Source organism: Acinonyx jubatus, chromosome B2 (genome assembly GCF_027475565.1).
Source record: "Acinonyx jubatus isolate Ajub_Pintada_27869175 chromosome B2, VMU_Ajub_asm_v1.0, whole genome shotgun sequence".
Taxonomy (NCBI): domain Eukaryota; kingdom Metazoa; phylum Chordata; class Mammalia; order Carnivora; family Felidae; genus Acinonyx; species Acinonyx jubatus.
The window spans coordinates 43,947,992-43,967,391 of record NC_069385.1 but is presented as its reverse complement, the minus strand read 5'-3'; the positions used below and the strand labels follow the sequence as shown (position 1 = coordinate 43,967,391).

The following is a 19,400-nucleotide window of genomic DNA, read 5'->3' as shown; positions in this document are numbered from 1 at the left end:
CAGATAATTCGATAAGAATGAGAAATGAATTGATTGGAAACAATACTTTCATCCAAATATTTATATAACACCATGAGTATTACATGGTTTCTGCGGTGAACCAAGCAAAAATCTTTAATAATCTTTAAGTTTAGCAAATTGCACAAGAGGTATTAAGCCACATGACCCTGAATTCACCGTTTAATAGCCAACTCTCCATTTGCTGTTCGCCTGATATATAAGAGCAAATGGGACAGCCAATTCCTAAATGAATAGCAGTCATCACTGCATAATTTCAGTCTTATGTGCTTGCCACTGTGGTTTAGGGGCTTATTTTACTGTTAGTCATGTCTCTAAGTCACTTAATAGCATTAGAATGGAAAGATACGGTCAAATTTATGAGGCTGAGAACAAACCTCCTGTGAGTACTTTATACCACATTGAGAATCTAATTACTGGTTGGCAACACAGCATTTATTAGTTTTTTCTCCCTTCACACAGACTCTGTAGCAAATCAGCACACAATAGTATTAAGTTTAGAAGGGACATTTGTATGTAAAGTAGCTCTTGTATCTAATTGTGGTAATTGACAGGTAAAATAACCCTGTTTCAGCATAGGACTGATAATACAAAGTTAATAACAACAACAATTATTTTCAACAGTGAGAGCTATGCCAATATTTATAGACCAGGAATAATGTAATTGAGAAACATTTGTAAAATTAGGCATGTCTCATATTAATAGTAGGAAGAAGATTTATGTACAACTTTCTTAAGAGATATTTTGGGCTTCTTTTCATTAAAGTTCTTAACAAGGAAATCAGCAGGAAAGAAATGGAAACTAGCGAATATATGTAAATATTTCTTGAGGTCTAGATCCCTCAGGAAATTTGGAAAATCTAAATACATAAACATTTAAAAAAGTTTCCTGAGGCCTTTCCAAACTCTTATTGGCTAAACTTCATTTATCAATGACTGATTAGAATCCAAAACTGTGGGGGAGGGGGGGCAGGGATCAACATATTGGTTTTGTGCTGGTTGAATAAATTTCTACATTTAAAAAATTCATAATAAAGACTTTACAGTAAGGAATGCAAATGTATTTAAATAAAGTAATCACACAACTAATTATAATGACAGACCACATGCATTTCAGTAACGTGGACCACAAATCAAATATTTTGAGGCAAATCCTTTTCTCCCCATGAGTTTCTTTCTTTCATTTCTTTCCTTCTTTCATTTCTTGCCTTCTTTCTTTTATTACTGTCCACACTAGGATGACAACCTCTGTGAAAACACAATCATTTAGTGGGAATGCCCAAGTTCAGGGATGCCAGGAATGAGGATATTTAAGTAGGTTTTCAGCCATATAACTTCCCAAAGACTGAACTGCATAAATGATTTTGGCCAAGTAATAATAATAATAGCTGATGCTTATATAGCATTCGGTATACTCCCGTGACTTTTCTGCGTGTCTACATCTAAGTCGCTTAAGCCTTTAAAGAAGCTTCAGAGGGTGGGAAAGGTTAACATCCCTCATTATGTTCACACACAGCTATGAAAAGGTAGATCTGTGATTTGAATGCCCAAGTCTGATGCTCGAGTCTAGGATTGACCATTACTCCATGCTACTGAAACCAAGTTTCAGAGTTAACTCTGAACAAAATTCAACATGTGTTGTAAGACAAGACTGAATTAATGAAAGGATTGCTTATTGTTCTCCATATAATAAATGTTAATCACCATATATGCTATTAAGTATACAGCTGTTTATAACTTGAGAATTTACTACCACACCTAGGTGGTAAACTGTTTCAAGTTATTTGGATGATCTATTTTATAAAGTAAAAAGATGAATGCCATTTACCAAAATACCTCTTCAGCCAGCATTTTAAGACATGTAGAATATTTATATATATACTGTATATTTGAATTATGCTTGCTTTATATCTGATATATAATCTGTAATTTGTATGTATCAAGTTAACTCAAATACATTAAACATTCCTTTAGAGAGAAGATCCCAAGATCCAAAATAGATCCCAAGATCCAAAATTGATTCCACCCAAGCTTGAATTCCCTTCTGGGAAATTTTTTTGCTGTTAATTTATTTTAAAACTTAAATTCTAAAGATGCACAGAGATACAGACACCCCCTTCCCCAACACACACATATACAACATGTACTGCCTAGTGTAGTATCATAAGGCACATATCCTAGTAATTACCATCCAGGTCAAGAAACCAGTTTTGCCAGCCCCATCAGAGGCCCCTGTGTGTCCCAGCTGAGACAGCTCCTTCCTTCTCTCCAACTAACCATATCCTGGCACTTATTCCCTTCTATTAATCAACCAACTGTTCACCCTTAGACTTAAAAAACAAACTACAACTTTTGGGGCGCCTGGGTGGTTCAGTCGGTTAAACCTCTGTCTCTGGCTCAGGTCATGATCTCATGGTTCATTGGTTCAAGCCCCATGTCTGGCTCTGTGCTGACAGCTCAGAGCCTGGAGCCTGCTTCAGATCCTGTGTCTCCCTCTCTCTCTCTCTATGCTCCTCCCCCACTTATGCTCTCTCTCTCTCTCTCAAAAATAAAATAAACATTAAAAAACAAAAAAACAAAATACTACCACTTTTATGCCTGTTTTAAACCACAATTCTCCCTTTTCCCCTTTCTTTTCCTTATAATTTACCAGGGCAAATTTGAATTATTTGAACAACAGCAGCCACATTATGCACATGCATGTGTAGTGTAGTTCAACACATTTTTTCCTCTGTATTTTTGACAGATTGGAAGCTGGATTCAGAGACTTGATCCCTTTGGCAAGAATCAAGGTGATATGTTCTTTTATCAGGAGGCACATGCGTAGTTTGCTCTCCTTTTGAGAAATTAGCAGCTGTTGATGATCATGGCCTAGATTCATTAATTCCTCAGGGTTTGTAAAAATGGGTGATTTTCTACTTTGATCATTTTACATTCATTTATTAACAGAAATAATTTTATTAAGAGACACTTGGCTTATCTACTACTTGGTTACCAGTGATACAGTTCATATAGAGAGGGCAAGATAAATGCTTTCTTTCTCTCTATCGATTTTCAAGGTCTAAATTGCTTCATCACTGCTTTGCAGGTGATCAATTCTTTTTGTTTTTTAATATCATTATGAACTCATCTATTTAAACATACCTAATGGGTTTCAATGTGACATTTCTTAGTTTTACTAAAACAAAATTCTCCTATTTGTCAGTCAGGGGAAGCCTTTTTAAGTTGGCTCTTAAGTTCTTCTGACATTACATTACATCAGTAGTCTTTGTTATCCGGTTTAATGAGATGTTTCAGACTAGTCTTGTACATTTTGTATTTCAGCCATTTCTGCAGGAAGCCCTGATTAGTAAGAAACAGGAATTCAAAACTGAATCTGGGTGCTGGAGATGCTCGCGACCACTGAAGTCATCATTGTTTTTAGACTCCTTCAGGCCTAAAAATGTGTGTGTGTGTGTATGTGTTATCCAAATACACATATACCCACATTAATGAATATTAATATTTTAAGATAAAATATCTCATAAATTAATACTAATATTTCCAATTAAAACTCAGAACTACAATGTTTTTCCTTTTAACACTTTTATCATATAATTCACCCACATAAGTGTACGTTTCAGTGGTTTTAGTATAGTCACACTAAATTGATTCACCACAATAAATTTTAGAACATTTTTATCACATCTAATAAAGAAACACCAAATCCATTAGCAGTCACTCCCCATTTCCCCCCAACCTCTAATCTACTTTCTTTCTGTCTCTACAGATTTGCTTATTTAGGACATTTCATAAAAATGGAATCATACTATGCAGGATTTGGTTGATTCAAGCTTGTTCTATGCTAGATTCACCAGGAAGGGCTCCTGGAAAAAATATTCTCTAATTTCCTACATGGTGATAATAATTTGCCGGCATCCTCTGCAGCTGCCAGAATTTCCCCTGAGTTTATCATTAAAATGGGAGATCTATTTAAAATGGAAAATTTGCATTCAAGTTTTGGATAAGGAAGGAGTTAAGACTGTAACTTATTCCATAAGAAAAGAATCAGTGCATGGTCCTAATCCTCTCTGTGTCCATAGCAGTTTGTTTTCTTTGCAGTTCTTCTCTCTGCTTCTTAACATTTCTCTTCCATGGAACACAAGATTTTTCCAGGGCGTAAAGATGACCAACTTTCCTACTTCTTTTTCAATGCCAGGGATTTACATATCTGCACTGCCTAAGCATTGTACAGCAAGAAGCATAAATCCACATTACACCAGAAGCAGTCAGTGTGTTTACACCCGAAAATGAGTTAGGAAGATCTGAGTTATAGGAAGAAAATTTCTCCCACCGCACCCCTCCTCCAGTTTACAACATTCTGTAAACTTGAAAATCAGTGTATCGTTGTTCTAGAACACTGGATTTAGACGATACTTTGAAGACATTTATTCCATAAATCAATGAAAAAATTTGAAGGTGATGAAAGGGCTTGCTCAAGGTAAAGTCAACATCGAAACAGGATCCCAGATTCTAAAAACAATCTTCTTTCCACTCCCTAAGAGCTACTTCTTAAGTTTATTAGGTGGACAACTCCAATACAATGAATATGTCAAGTAGCCCATTTACAAATTGTTTATCTATAGGCTCAAAATCTGGCGATTTCCCTCAGAAATACAATTTTAAGTCATGAGAGGCTCAGGATCACTACACAAAAATCTATTTCCATTACAGGATCTCAGACAAGTAAATATCTCATAGCTGGAAGGCAAGGCAGAGTTTTCAGGCGAGGAGAAAATGAAGTGAAAAAAGACATTGTTGGCTTTTTATTGCATCTGTAGATATGCCCTCAAACATTTTTAAAAATTATATTTCATAAATATAGAAATTTCCAGTACCTGAACACCCATAACTAAGCTCTATCAATTTGTATCACAGTCATATAGTCATAATTGTTCTGGATTAAAAAAAAGATGAAGCAAAATAGTACAAGTTTTAAAAATACAGTTTCTAGTTACCTTGGGTTTGCATCATAAAGTGAATCTAGATTTTGATTTGAGAAGCCTCAGAGTGTCTGGTAGATTATATGCTTCCCTCTTTATAGTCACGTCCTTTTTCTCTCAGACAAGGTTTTCTTTTTTCCCTGGCTTATTACTGAACAGCCTTTTGCTTTCTTCTTCCTCAAACAAGCATGCATTGCTTTTGAAGTTTCTTAAGGGATATTTACTGCTGTAACAACTGGAGAAAGGCTCTCTGCTATGTCCTCTCTAATACCTTCTTTCAATTAGATCTTGTAGAGAAAAACAAAGACACAGATTGTACCCAGTGCCTCAGTGTTCCCAGATTTCTTTCTATGTTAGCAATGAACATAAACTTTATTAATGAATCTATACATTTAACAAAAATAATTCTACTCTTTTGCCTTTCAAGTGGTTGACGATGGAAAATGCAGAGAGATTTCCCATTCACATGTTTTTAGATATGAAATACTCAATAATTTTGTATCCTACATTAAGTTGTTTTGTATATGTGCGTAACAAAAAAAATCTCATTACTATAATTAGCCCTTGTCTTTTTAAACTGCTTTTGGTAATACAAAGACTAAGGAGTTGATCTGAGACGATGCAAGAGTTTATGACCAATCTGTTTACTTAAGCTTTGTGTCACCTCTATTTCCATGTGAACTGAGGATAATATTAACATCGAAAAGATGGTGTTTTAAATAAACCACCATCTGAAATGGAAATCTATAAATTGACTATAAAGAGGGAAATTCAATTATCACTGAGTAAAGTCATTCTCTTTATGAAACAGATGTCAGAAAGGGAAAAAGGTGACTTTCAAGACTCTACAGGCTGGATTCTTGTAAGAAAAGTCAAAGAAATTTTAAATCTGAAGAGAGGCTAGAACAACTGAATCCTGAGTAAGTCTAGGGACAAAAGCTTGGTAATCATTTTTCCCCAAGTCTATTGTAATTTTCCTTTAATATTTTTCTGATCATAAGATTATTACTAACTAGCTCACCACTGAAACTTTGATAAGTACCAAAAAAAAAAAAACCCCAAAAAGGTAGAGGGAAATATTATTTATATTTAAGAAGTTTCTTATGTAATTATTCTATTTTCCATAGCTGAAATTATACAGGAAATTTTGTATCTTGTTTTATTATATCAATAATTATCCATGCCATTAAATAAATGAACAAGAATAAATTTTAATGGTCGCACAGTAAACCACTGTATGGGAATTTCATGATCTGTTCCATCATTCTCTTATTGTTGGATATTTGAGATGTCTCCTCCTAATAATGAGTACATAAAATATATCCATTAGCTGCTTTAGGCATAATATGATTACATTTTGGATTATTTTCTTTGGATAGATTCCCCAACGTAGAATAACAGAAGCTAAGTAAATATCTTTATTAAGGATCTTCTTATATGCATATACTTAATAGCTTTTCAGAGCAATCACATCAAATTACATTCCCTTCAGCAATGCCTGAGTGAACTTTTGCCCTACTCTCACCCAAATGGGTATTAACATAGTTTTTAGTCTTTGCTAGTTTGATGGCAAAAAGGGGAGGGGGCAGAGGAGTTGAAGTGTTGGTATTTTACTTTGAGTATGTGTAAATTATTATTCTGCATCTGTCTGAACATGGAGGAAAAGCACTGAAGTAAAACTCATGGAAAATGCAACAACAGGCACTGGTGAGATGAGACTGGCACTACTTGGAAGTGTGAGAACTGCTCATTTATCTACAGACTAATCAAACTCTATTATTTGGGGTGGTACCTTGGAATTCCACAATGTATGGACCCCTAGGAAAAAACTCCTGGCAGAATTCCAGGTCACTGGATGTAATCTTAGTTAAACATTAGGCGTCCCAGTTTTGAGTCTTGTCTTTTGACAACAGTTAGCATAATTAAAGGAAAACATTCTATTAAATGCTGCCTCACTGCAAATCTTTAATAAGTATATTTTTAATCATTTTTTGCAGTGACTTTTATGACGTATGACGATAAATCTGAGTTTTCCAACCTCTCTTTGTTGAGTGAATATGATAGAAAAAGCAAATAGGCAACAGGATTTCAAATTTTTATTCATAGTCAGGAGGAATTTATTAAAGTGCTGTTGACATATGGTAGATTTATGAGCTATTTCTAAATCCTTTTTGGAATTCTCTAATTATATAAAAGCATTCCAATTGTATTGGTAAACCTTCACAATTTATGTCTGTTAATAAAGCCAAAATATTTTAGTGTCATTTGAAATGATAAGGTACTACTTTTTTCCTTCATATTTCTTTATCAGAAAATATGATTCAAAATTGAAAATACTATTCTTTTCTAAATTATGTACACTTACATCATTCCGTGCTCTCAATTGCTGCCATCTTCAATATGTGCCTTACTTATAAAAAAGTTGAATATATACCTTAATCATTACAGTGTCACACTTAAATGTACAGAGATTTTATTAACATTTTGAACTGTATCTGATACAGATAAAAAGAAAGATTGATGCTAAAATCACATAGATGTGTTAGACACATTGCAAGGTTTTTGCTACATGTATTCACTGGACAATGAGAAGCATTTTATTCTACTGATGAAGAAGGTGAGGGAATGAAGAATAAAAAAATGGAGAAGGAAAATAAGAATGCAACTAAAAAATTATCTGAAAAGAAATTCAAGAACTTTGTCTCTGTTTTGGAAAATGACATGAATGCAGTGAATAAATAATTTCAAATACAACTTGAGTACAAATCTGTTATAATGTCACAAGTGTTATGCATGTATCACACAATTTAGTTTTCATACCTCAATTATTTTTTGCTGTTCAGGAAGTGTAAGATTTCACAGGTTATGGAAGATTGCTGCTAGCTCATTATATGAAGTTGAGAAGTTGGAAAGATGAGCAAGCAAAGAAGAAAAAAGATTGTGGTACTAACCCTGGTAGCTCTGGCTTTGGGAATACTGTGTGGGCAGCCCTAACACCTCCTGTGTGAATCAGGAATCAGGTGCACAGGCTTCAGTGTATCTGCAACATGGAGATTACGCAATTTCTCCAGTGTTGACTATGACACCCAAGAAACCCTCAAAAAATCATCTTAATACCACCATTATCATCACCACCACCATCCTCCTCCTCTTCATCTTAGTTCCAAAGTTAAGAGAAAAATCTGTCATAAACTCAACTCCCAAGTTCCTCTGGAATGTTCTTTTCTCCAAATCTTCAGTGGTGTCATTTTGGTCCTGGCTCCAATTTGACCCAAAGTAGACCTCATCTTCCTACTCCTCTATCACATTTTATCACACGATTGTCTTGTATTTTCTTCACAGCACTTATTGCTGTCTGAAATTATCCTGTGAACTTATTTATCATACTATTTCATTGCATGTACATTTCCTGAAACTGGGAGTTTGTCAAATTTGCTCCTTGCTGAATCTTCCAGAGATAAGAACATAGACTGGCACATAATAGATGCTCAAAGTAATCACAGATGGCCCATAATATTTGCTGAATAAAGGTGTGAATCATAAGTGGTTAAACGTGTTGACAGTTGCATGCCTGACAAGATGATAGAGCTTTAAGGTCCTCTACAACTAAATCTTCAGAGTTAAATGAGTTAGTATTATTCTAACCCCAGTCATAAAGCATTAGATAGTCATAAAGATTGGACAGCGGAAGCTCAACATAAATGCTATAGTCGTTTTCCAAAATTAGTGGTTAAGTCTAAATTGAGTAGTAAGTGTACTTTCTACCTGACCAGAGGAAGTCTGTGAGAGAAGACTAAAGTAAGAAGCCCCTATTTAATAATTATATACTATGTTAGCCATAAGAATTGAAACACAAAAATTAACAGTGATTTATAAATTAGAAAAACAGTGTCTATTATTATATCAAGAACTTAAAATAATCTATTAAAACAAGATTAAACAAGTAAATGCATCAACCACATGGAACTTAAATGTGACAATCTATTCTGCTTATCTGGTCTAACTCTAAACTTCTACCTAATGGCAAGAATAAAATAGAACAAAAGTGCTTAGAATAATGTGCTATGAAAAAAATTCTTGTATTCTATGCCTATACCATTAAAACTCTTCGACTTCCTCATTTTGCAGGACCCTGGAATCAATCGCTATTTGTACTGCTTTAGAGGAATTGGAAAACTCAAATTAAAATAAAGATCAATTATTAAGTTAAAAATAAACATTACCCTCAAGACTTACATTTATTTTATCATCATTGTAAAAGAATTTTCAGTTAAGTTATAAGATGAACTGTTTGCTTCCGAGCATATAATTAATGGTAGCATATTCAGATATAGCAGATCTCTCTTAGAAACAATTTGTAATGTAGTAGAAACGGATTCAGTTACTACAATGGCTAACCCTAAGACTTGCCAATGAACTATTTTCAAAAATTTCTTAAAGAAAAAACTGAAAAAAATACATAATCTATAAACCTATATCATAAAAAGGTAACACAAGAAAGCTTTATAAATGAAATCTTCAGAGGAGTTATTGAAAAGGCACCTGCTACAAACTGAATGTTTGTGTCCTCCCAAAATTCATTTGTGAAGTCCTAATACCCAATGTGATGGTGTTTAGAAGTAGGGACTTGGGAGGTGATTAGGTCTTGAGGATAGAGTCCCCATGAATGGAATTAGTGACCTTCTAAAAGAGGCCCCCAAAAGCTCCTTCATCCCTTTTGCCATGTGAGGACACATGGAAAAGATAGCTACCCGTGAACCTGAAAATTGGTTCTCACCAGACAGTAAATCTTCCAGGACCTTGACCTTGGACTTCTGAGTCTCCAGAACTTGGAGAAATAAATGTTTGTTGTTTGTAAGCTATGTGTCTATGGTATTCTGTTGCAGCATCCCAAATGGACTAGGATAATACCTAAATCCCAAACCACAAAATTTTTGCCAAAGCAAATTTTTGTAAATAAAATAGTTTCATATACTAGGTAAGGTGTAATTTTTAAAGAAAACCCAAAACAAATTCACATCACACAATCAAATTTACTGTATTTATCACAGGTAAAATTTCATCTAGTTGTAGCTTAAAAGAAACAGCTCTGCATAGGTATACAGATGCATTAAACCCAAGTAATTAGCTAATATGTGTTGTTTACATATCTACTGCCAACTCTAATCATCTGTACTAATTTCTTAAGGCTCTAGAGTCATGAATATTTGTCCAACAATCTTATATTTAAATTTCAGACTGTGTGAATACTTCCCTCGTTTTTTGTTTAAACAGTGACCTTTGTTCAGTGCATATTTTCATACACATTTATGAATACCATGTAAACAGTGTTTATACTTTATCAAATTTAAAAAATTCACTGATGCTTGGCAGTTTTTTTTAAAGACCGATTTTTACATTATACTTTTTCAGTCAAAATGTATTGCATAGTCAGGCATGCAGATAGACTCTGGCAAATCCCACCTTAACCACTTAGTCTTGTGATATTATCCTAGATTATGACATCACTCAAAACCCCTTCATTTTTAAAATCCCTTATTCACCCATCCCACTATATAGCCTTTACTTTCAGACCTTTCAGTCACCTGTAAATTACTGCTACTCCTGTTCTACTGTAACTAAACTTTGGGCAATTCAACCAGTCCATTTTCTAACCATCACTCACCTGCTTTTTTTCATACTGCCTTATACTCGTTTTGGACAGTGTAGTCTGTAATTTCAATAATATTTTTGCCAATAGCACAGAACCCATGCATTTCTTTTTCTCTGTCACTTCTGCCTGGTAAAACCCAACTAAAACCAACCACCTACCTTCTCCTCCTTGTATATGAGCTACTGAGCAATATATATACCTGGGAACCTAGGAAGACTGATGCCATCGTGAATTCATGGTCACCAACCTAGACACTCTACCATGTTTCTAGTCAACTGTCTCTAGAATGACAATTCTATATTATATACACTCAACATATGTTCTCTCTTCAAGTCTAGGCAGATGTCCTTGTCTTCTACTTCTTCGTATAGTTAACAGGGGCCATCAGATGGCCCATCAAATCTACAGAGTCACTGACATGTTTTCTCCTCTACTCTCAGTCTGCAATGGAGGAAGGATCCCTTCCTAAGGTCATCTGTCCTCTGAATCCTATCTTCCTCCACCTTCTTAAAGACTGTCTCCTCTTAAATGAAAGATAATTTCGATTCTACGCTATTACTCTATCAAAATACTCTCAGTAAAGTCACCTATGACCTCTGTATTGCTATGTAACAAAGATACTTTTCAGTCCTTGTAACAATTTGCCCTAGCAGCAGCCTTTGACACAGCTGAAGACTTATTTTTTCAAAATACTATTTTGTCTTGGCTAATCACATTCTACTGGTTTTCCTCCTACTTCTGGGCCCACCGCATCTCAGTCTCCTTCTCTAGTCCTTCTTCTCACTAATGCTTAAATGTTAAGGCCTCCTTTTCTCAACCTATTATATGCTATGGGCAACCCCTTCCCCTTCTATTCCTTCTACGGTCATTTAGCTGTTGATGACTCATCTGTTCAGGCTATAGCCTACTACATCTATCTTGTATGTTTGAGATCCCTAATGTCTTGCTGTTACTTGGTATCTTGTAGCCAGAATGTCTGAGTTTGAAGCCCAGCTCTGCCACTTTGCATGCTTTTGAGCAAGTTACTTAACAACCTATGCTCTGTTTCTTCCTTCATAAAATGAGAATAAAAACAATACCTATTCTTATTTTATAGGGTTGTTGTGAAATCTAAATGATTAATATTTGTCAACAGAGACTGTCGTTCCCTTGTTTGTTGTTTCTGCAGCACCAAGTGCAGTGCCTCAAAGCAGGTATTCCATGTGCATCTGCTGATTCAGTAAATAAGTGAACTTGCCAGATGGCAAATTACTACTATTCTGAGGAATTTTCTACTAGCCCTACTAAATTTTAAATTCTTTGCTACAGCTACCTCTTGGTACCCTTCTAAAGGACACCACAATTTCAAAGAGGAAAGAATACAAAGGATATCCTGGAAAAATACAACTTTTGTTTAAACACACACACACACGCACATACACACACACACCCTGGTACTAGAAATCCGGGTTGATGTGATTCATACAGTAAAAATGACTTGGAATACTGGTTTTAACAGACATTGTGAATTGTGAAATGATTCAACATAAATATCAATATATTACCTCATTTCTTTTATTAGACTTCTGTAAAACCAGAAACGACTGGCCTGGGAACACTTAAGTCAAAGAGAAAGCGGTTGAAGGAAGAGCACCAGGTCCTCGATGTCTGGTCAACACAATAGGGTGCTGACAAAAAGCAACGATTCACTCTCACATCAGACAACGACAATAGTGGTGACAGACATTCCTTTTCGATAGAGTACTTTATGTCTGTTTGTCAACTTTATTTTTAAAATCTGGAAAGTTAGGCGAGAGGTCTACAATAGAAGATACTTCTTGGAGAAACAGATCTTTGTAGACTAATGCTAACAGGTAGCCTTTTACTTGAAAAGTTCCTGAAGATGAGAATTCCTATCCCAAGGCACAACCCTCCACTTACTACCTTGATGCCACAGGGGGGAAGTTTCTTCCTAGCAGTACAGATGGATTATGGTTTGGGGATCCTTGGAAAAGTTCCTCTCTTCTCGCAAATCCCTGTCTTCTGCTACTCCTGGTGGTCAGGAAGGCTATACATTTTAACTCAAGTCAGTGGCCACTGTGGCAGTCATTAACACTGTTCACTAAAATTTCCTCCTGGGGATACAGTGATACTATGCATCCCCTCCCCCAACCTTTTAAGTTACAGTGGCCATGTGACTTGCTCTGGCCAATGAGATGTGGGCTGAAATAACAGGTGTCTTTCCAATAGATGCATTACAAGCCAGTGTGCATTTTCTAGATTCTCTTTTGCCAACTCCACTCTCCAACTTCCTGACTCCTATCTTGGCAAATGGAAATGATTAGATGACAGTTGCTCCATCAGTCTGGGCTCTGGAGGGTGGATGATGAGACACAACTTCCTGACTCCCATCTTGGCAAATGGAAATGATTAGATGGCAGCTGCTCCATCAGTCTGGGCTCTGGGGTGGGGGGGGGGGGTGGATGATGAGACACAGAGTCATGGGCACAGCATATAGCATGGGAAGAACATGTGGAACATACAGAGCATACTGTCTCAAATCACTGAGATTTTGAGGCTGTCACTACATCAGAGCCTGGGTCTACACTCACTGATGTGAATTTGCAGTTTTCTTACTGTGTGCAAAGTACTGACCTAAACTAAAAAGGATACAGATATTTCATTAAGAAATAAGTTAGGGGTGCCTGACTGGCTCAGATGGTAGGGAGTGCACCTCGATCTTGAGGTCGTGAGTTTGAGCCCCTCCTTGGGGGTAGAGTTTACTTAAAACACAAAAAAGAAACAAGTTAATTTTCTGACTTTCCCTTTTCTTTGGGTGCCAACCTTTCTTGTTTGGTTTACAATCAGAGAAATCAGACCAGCTTCTGCCACTTATACATTAGTATGAATAAGTTTTAGAGCTGGAATTATTAGCAAACTGTAGAACTACTTTCAGGAATTGTAGAGAGAAAGTTCTTACTGATAAGATTTCTGTGCTTTTGCAAACCACTATAAACATAGGATAGATTTTTATACAGAGATAAACACATATAGCAAACCTGAGTTAAGGAGTATATATGATTTCAGCAATTCACTCTAGGACAAAAAAATGTAGTCACTTCATTTAACTAAAATGTATATTATTTATAATCAATTCCATATACTCCTAGCTGTTTTATAATTTTTTTTTAACGTTTATTCATTTTTTGCAAGACAGAGAGAGACAGAGCGTGAATGGGGGAGGGGCAGAGAGAGAGGGAGATACGAATCCCAAGCAGGCTCCAGAGCTCCAGGCTCTGACAGCATAGAGCCTGACGCAGGGGTCTAACTCACAGACTGTGAGATCATGACCTGAGCCAAAGTCGGATGCTTAACTGAGCCACCCAGACGCCCCACTCCTAGCTCTTTTAAAGTACATATTAAAGTTCCAATCATAATAAAATACTCAATGAGAGATGATTATAACTCATTAACCATGGAAATCTAATTAACAAATAAGCGAAATTACTATACTCTAATGTCACATTGAAACTTTTTAAGTGAAAACTGATGTTCACTATATCATATTCCTTTCTTTTGTAAAAAATTCAATAATAAATGCTAAACAGTAAATTTAATACCTAAAGTATATGTAAATATCAACCTAAACTAAGAAGCATAAGGTTAAATACATCAGTACAAAATAACATAAGGAAACAATCAATAGCCTTTAGTAAACATGATTAAAATTGTTCTTTTTCAGAAAAGTAGCATAAGTGTACCATTAAATGGCTAAGAAAGTTTTAGCTGGATCATTTCCTCAAACTAAAGCAAATATACATTGCACAATTCCTTTCCCATTTACCTTTTATAATTTCTTCATGTTTACAATTTCACAAAATGTTCTAATGTCTATTCTGTTTTAAAGGTCCACCATAAATGACCAACGATACTTAGTAATTAATTAAATTTCGATGTAGTCTCTAGCTCACTGGTTTTCAAAACTTTCTCCTTCACAGAACAAGCAATTACAAAACAGACTTAAAAAAAAAAAGCGAGCTGTTCTGCCAGGATCAGTGGGAGGGGTTGAGGTGGGGAGTGGGGTACAGCTGTGGGGGCTTACACAGGGGATCAGAGATTGTGCATATTTTCAGCCACCTTGTTATATATTCTTTCTGTCTCAACACACTGCCTCAATCTTCCAGGCCATTTGCTTATTTACATTATCAATGCACAGATTTTGCTTTAAAATTAGAAGAATTTTCTGTTGGGTTTTAAAAAAATAAAAGTCACAGAAGACCTGATAAAGGTTTAGTCAGAAACATTTACTAAATATTTTCTAGTGCTAGACACACAGTGTTCAGCAAAGGGATATAAAAACAGCAGAAACTTAATCCTTATTTTTGAGTTACACAGATTCTACTGGGGAAAGGGACGGTGGAGGAGTAAGAGGACCAGGAACAACAAGCGGTAACAGCATGTGCAGAGGATGCAGGAAGGGAGTCTTGGACTCCTCCTTGTAGAAGTGGAACCAGCAGTCGGGTCAGGGAGGGCCTCACTGAAGGGCCATATCTAGGTTGGGGGAGGTGGGAGAGCCATTCTGGGGATAGCAAGTGTGGATATAAAAAGTGCACAGATGTGCTTGGAGTATTTTAGGAAGGAAAAAAAAAAGCACATTGTAGTTACAGAGGAAGGTGTGTGAGGGGCACAATGAACAGAACAAGAAAAGATAAGCTGAGACCAGATTATTAAAGGCTCTGTAAGCAGAATCAAAAAGACTCAACTTACAAAGTCACAAGGACCAGTGGAGGTTTGCCGGAAGGGCTGTGTGGCATGGTTACATCCTTATATGGTGTGAAAGTGCAAGACTGACAGAAAGGCTAAGAAGCTGGAGCTATGGTCGGGTCATGTGGATATCCTTAAGTCCGTTTTCTGCCTTGTTATCCTATCATTGCAAAAACAAAACTAACAAACCAAAAACACAAACCTTTTTTCTTACAGGTCTGTTCAAGTGTCACTGTTTTGGTTTAGAAGAGCTACGTTTCCTCGCCAGAAGATAAAATCCACAGGGCAGGGATTTGAGGTGCTTTTATTCTCAGGTATGTCTCAAGGCAAGGAACAGTGTGCGGTGCCTGGCAGGAATGCGACCAGCATCACTGAAGAGATAACACGACTTCTCTCATGTTGTGACTCCCCGCTTTATCTGCATCGCCGTCCAATCCCACACCACTTCAGGGTGCAGCTCTACTCAAACACACACCCACGAGAGAGCTCTCCTGCTGGCACCCTAACTCATCTAACAATCCAACACTTCCCTGTTAGCCTCCCTAACTCCTCCTCCTCCAACATGGGTCTTTCTGTTACCAAGTTCTTCCCCCAAAACTTTTTCTCAGAATATTGATGAAAAGGAGTTTTGGAAATCCAACCCTTTTCTCATCTTACAATGTATTTAGTATTCTTACTTTTGCTATTTCCCTTTCTTTTCTGCTAATTAATATAGACTTAGTTAACCATGTAGTATTTTTTTCATACTATAGACATTTAAAATGAGGTGTTTTTCTAAGAACAACCTTGGTTACTTTCCACCGAATTTAAAGGGGATGCTTATACTTTAGTTGTTTGTTGAGTAGTCTATTTTAATATTATGGATTCATTCCCTGATCCAGTTAAGAGATTTAAAAATTTTCAAGCGGTTTCACCATTTTAAATATGTGTATCATTTATGCTCAATCTTATATATTTTTTAAAAGCTTTATTGATTTTGAGACAGAAAGAGAACCAGCAGGGGAAGGATAGAGAGGAAGGCAGAGGATCCAAAGCAGGCTCTGTGCTGTCAGCAGGGAGACCCACATGGGACTTGAACTCTCAAATCATGAGAGCATGACCTGAGCTGAAGTTGGACACTTAACCGACCGAGTCACCCAGGTGCCCCCCAGTGTTACAGTTTGACTGTGGCATTACACATATATCTTACTAAAAAAATTTTATGGTCTGTAACATATAATAAATATTCTTCAAGAATTCAATTACTTAATTTTTCTATTTCATTATGCCATTATTTCAGGCCTCCTTTTAAACTGTACTGCTCACATCCGTTATTTATTAATTGCATAGGCTTAATATATTTTGATCTTATAGTTTTATGACTTTTTTTCAATCCTTTTTGTGTGTGTGTTTTTGCAATTATGCCCTCTATTGATATTTCTGCTTTCTGGATTCAAATCAACTTTATTAGAGACCATAATTGAATTACTATCCAGAGAGGAGGATATAAATCTAAACCCAATTTTTACAATTTAGGCAGGACTTGGGGAGATGGGTATTAATGTATTTCTGCTGGATTTTTTTTCCTGTTTATACCAGATAGTTCTACATTTTATGGAGAATTTAGTATGTATAAGGTGACATGTGGGTTATTTTACATTATCCAATTTTTAGTGTTTATAAAAAAGCGGTAAGAGAGAGAGATACAAAAAAGAACTCTTAATTATAGAGAACAATGTGATAGTTAGCAGAGGGGAGGGGTGGGGGATGGGTGAAATAGATGATGGGAATTAAGAACAGCACTTATCATGATGAGCACTGGGTGATGTATGGAAGTGTTGAATTACTACATTGTACACCTGAAACTAATATAACACTGTATGTTAACTAACTGGAATGGAAATAAAAACATTAATTAAAAAAATATTCTGACTTCATTCTCTGTTTTCAACAGCTCTGTGTGTATTAGGCACATTTACTGTAAGTCACTTTAATTTCTTTGCAGAATAAGGCAGGAGATGGGTGGATGGTCTGGAAGACGACTTTATTCTCGTAGATGGTGGCAGATATTGAGTTTGAAAGGGAACCCCATCAATGCATCCTGAGTTTCCAAGGGATTTCTAAACATTTTTATAATTATTAGTCACTAATCAAACTCTACAAAATTAATGGCTAGAACCGTAGTACCCCAAATGTCTGAATCCTATTATGAGAAAAGAGTGAATCTTTCTACCACTAAACTCATATTCTCAATCTTATTTCTCTCTTCTCCACTCCATAATCCTATCAGTTTCCTATATGGTTTTCCCCTTGACATTCCTAAACTTAGTGGCATTAGCTACTTCTCTTTTCAGGAAGTCCTTCAGCAATCTTCTGTAGTGGTGTATGGAGCAGTTGATTTCTTTTGGTGAATTTGGGTAACAATACTTTTGCCACCTTTGAAATGAAGGGTATCTTGGCGGAGTAAACTGATTTAATATAAGGATCCATTATGTATGTTTCCCCTGTGTTAGATCAGATGTCTTTGTGACCTTCATTCATTGACAGCTAGTTCTTCAATGGTTTTAGCACCCAGGAGTTGTTTTTTTTGTTTTTCTAGTTCACATACATAAAACATACTAGTAAAATGTTTCCTCTGATCTTGGTAGTTCTAAATGTTCTCTCTTAATTTACAGAATAAAGTAGTTTTGCAAATCAGGAAAAGTTTTTTCAAGCATATCATTAAATCTATCAGTTTCTATGTGGTTTGTCTATTTCCTGTGACACCTTTACTCATCATAGTGACGTTGTGTCTTTTTTTTTTTTTTTTTTTTGCGGGGGGGTGGCTTCAAAGTATCTACTCTTTCCACTCTTTGAATAGGGCCTCAGTTTCCTCTTCAGGAATGATCTTTACTCAGTCTTCTAGGGATACTGAATTCAAACCCTATGGAAGATTTTTTTCTGTCATATCCTCTCTTTCATTCCCCAAGATCCCTAAGGGGCCACATGCCAACTGATGTCATTCTCCTGGGCCTTTGTGTCTTAACAAAGGTAGAAAAAATAGGGCATGTTTATTAATTCTAAGATGTCCCAGAGTGATTATCCAGCCACAGAGATTCTCTGTGGCAACTTGAGACTTACTTCCAACTTGTTTTCAGCCCTCACTATGAGTCTGTGGCATTACTATATCCTGTTAAATTCTCTTTCTGCTCAAGAAAGCCATTGGTTGCTCCTGTAAAACAAATAATATGTGATATATTTATGCATGCTACTTCCCACATGTATCATCTTCTCTTGTAATATCTTTTTTTTTTTTTTGCATTTTCCAACTTTCAATATCATTTTTGCTTAGGTTACTCTTACTCTACAGTGAGGTTTCCTAAAATTTGTTCTGGGAAACATTATTTGTAACTCAGCAAATGTTACACTAGGAAAAAAGGAGAGAGGTTATAGTTAAGTATGGAAAACACAGGGATAAATAAAATTCAATTAGTTTCTTTTTCTGTACATTGTGAATTTCTAAGACAGAATATAAGATGTAGCTTTTTCTGAACTTATTTTTAGTATGTATACAGATACAGACTTATCCTGACATGTCTAAAAAAGAAACTAGTGCTCTGTAGAACACATTTTGGGTAATGATATTCTAGATACTGCTATTTACTATCTCCAATGAGGATTTTAGTTTCCCTTGAGCTTATAATGGAGCAATACTATCTATGTTATTTATATTTAATACTACTCATTCCTATTTACTATTCATCTTACCTCTAGCCTGTTTGTAATTCTTGTGATTATTTGCATTTCATATATAGACTGAAAATCTTGTGGCTTGACTGTTTTTTTTTTAAGTTTTTCAATATTTATTTATTTTTGAGAAAGAGAGAGACAGAGACAGAGAGCAAGTGGGTGAGGGGCAGAGAGAGAGAGAGACACAGAATCTGAAGCAGGCTCCAGGCTCTGAGCTGTCAGCACAGAGCCCAACATGGCCTGGAACCCATGAACCATGAGATCACGAGCTGAGCTGAAGTCAGCCACTTAACCGA

At 35.9% G+C, this 19,400-nt stretch overlaps 1 protein-coding gene and 1 long non-coding RNA gene across 2 annotated transcripts in view; both read right to left on the bottom strand.

Moving 5' to 3' along the window:
* Positions 1–19,400, bottom strand: part of MAN1A1 (mannosidase alpha class 1A member 1) — a 162,137-nt gene that overhangs the window by 82,728 nt on the left and 60,009 nt on the right. The gene's annotated exons all lie outside the window — the stretch shown is intronic.
* Positions 1,090–18,489, bottom strand: LOC128315534 (uncharacterized). Its single transcript, XR_008298371.1, has 2 exons — positions 14,653–18,489; positions 1,090–14,622 (listed from the first exon to the last, which is right to left on the bottom strand). It is a non-coding gene; the product is annotated as an uncharacterized LOC128315534 (long non-coding RNA).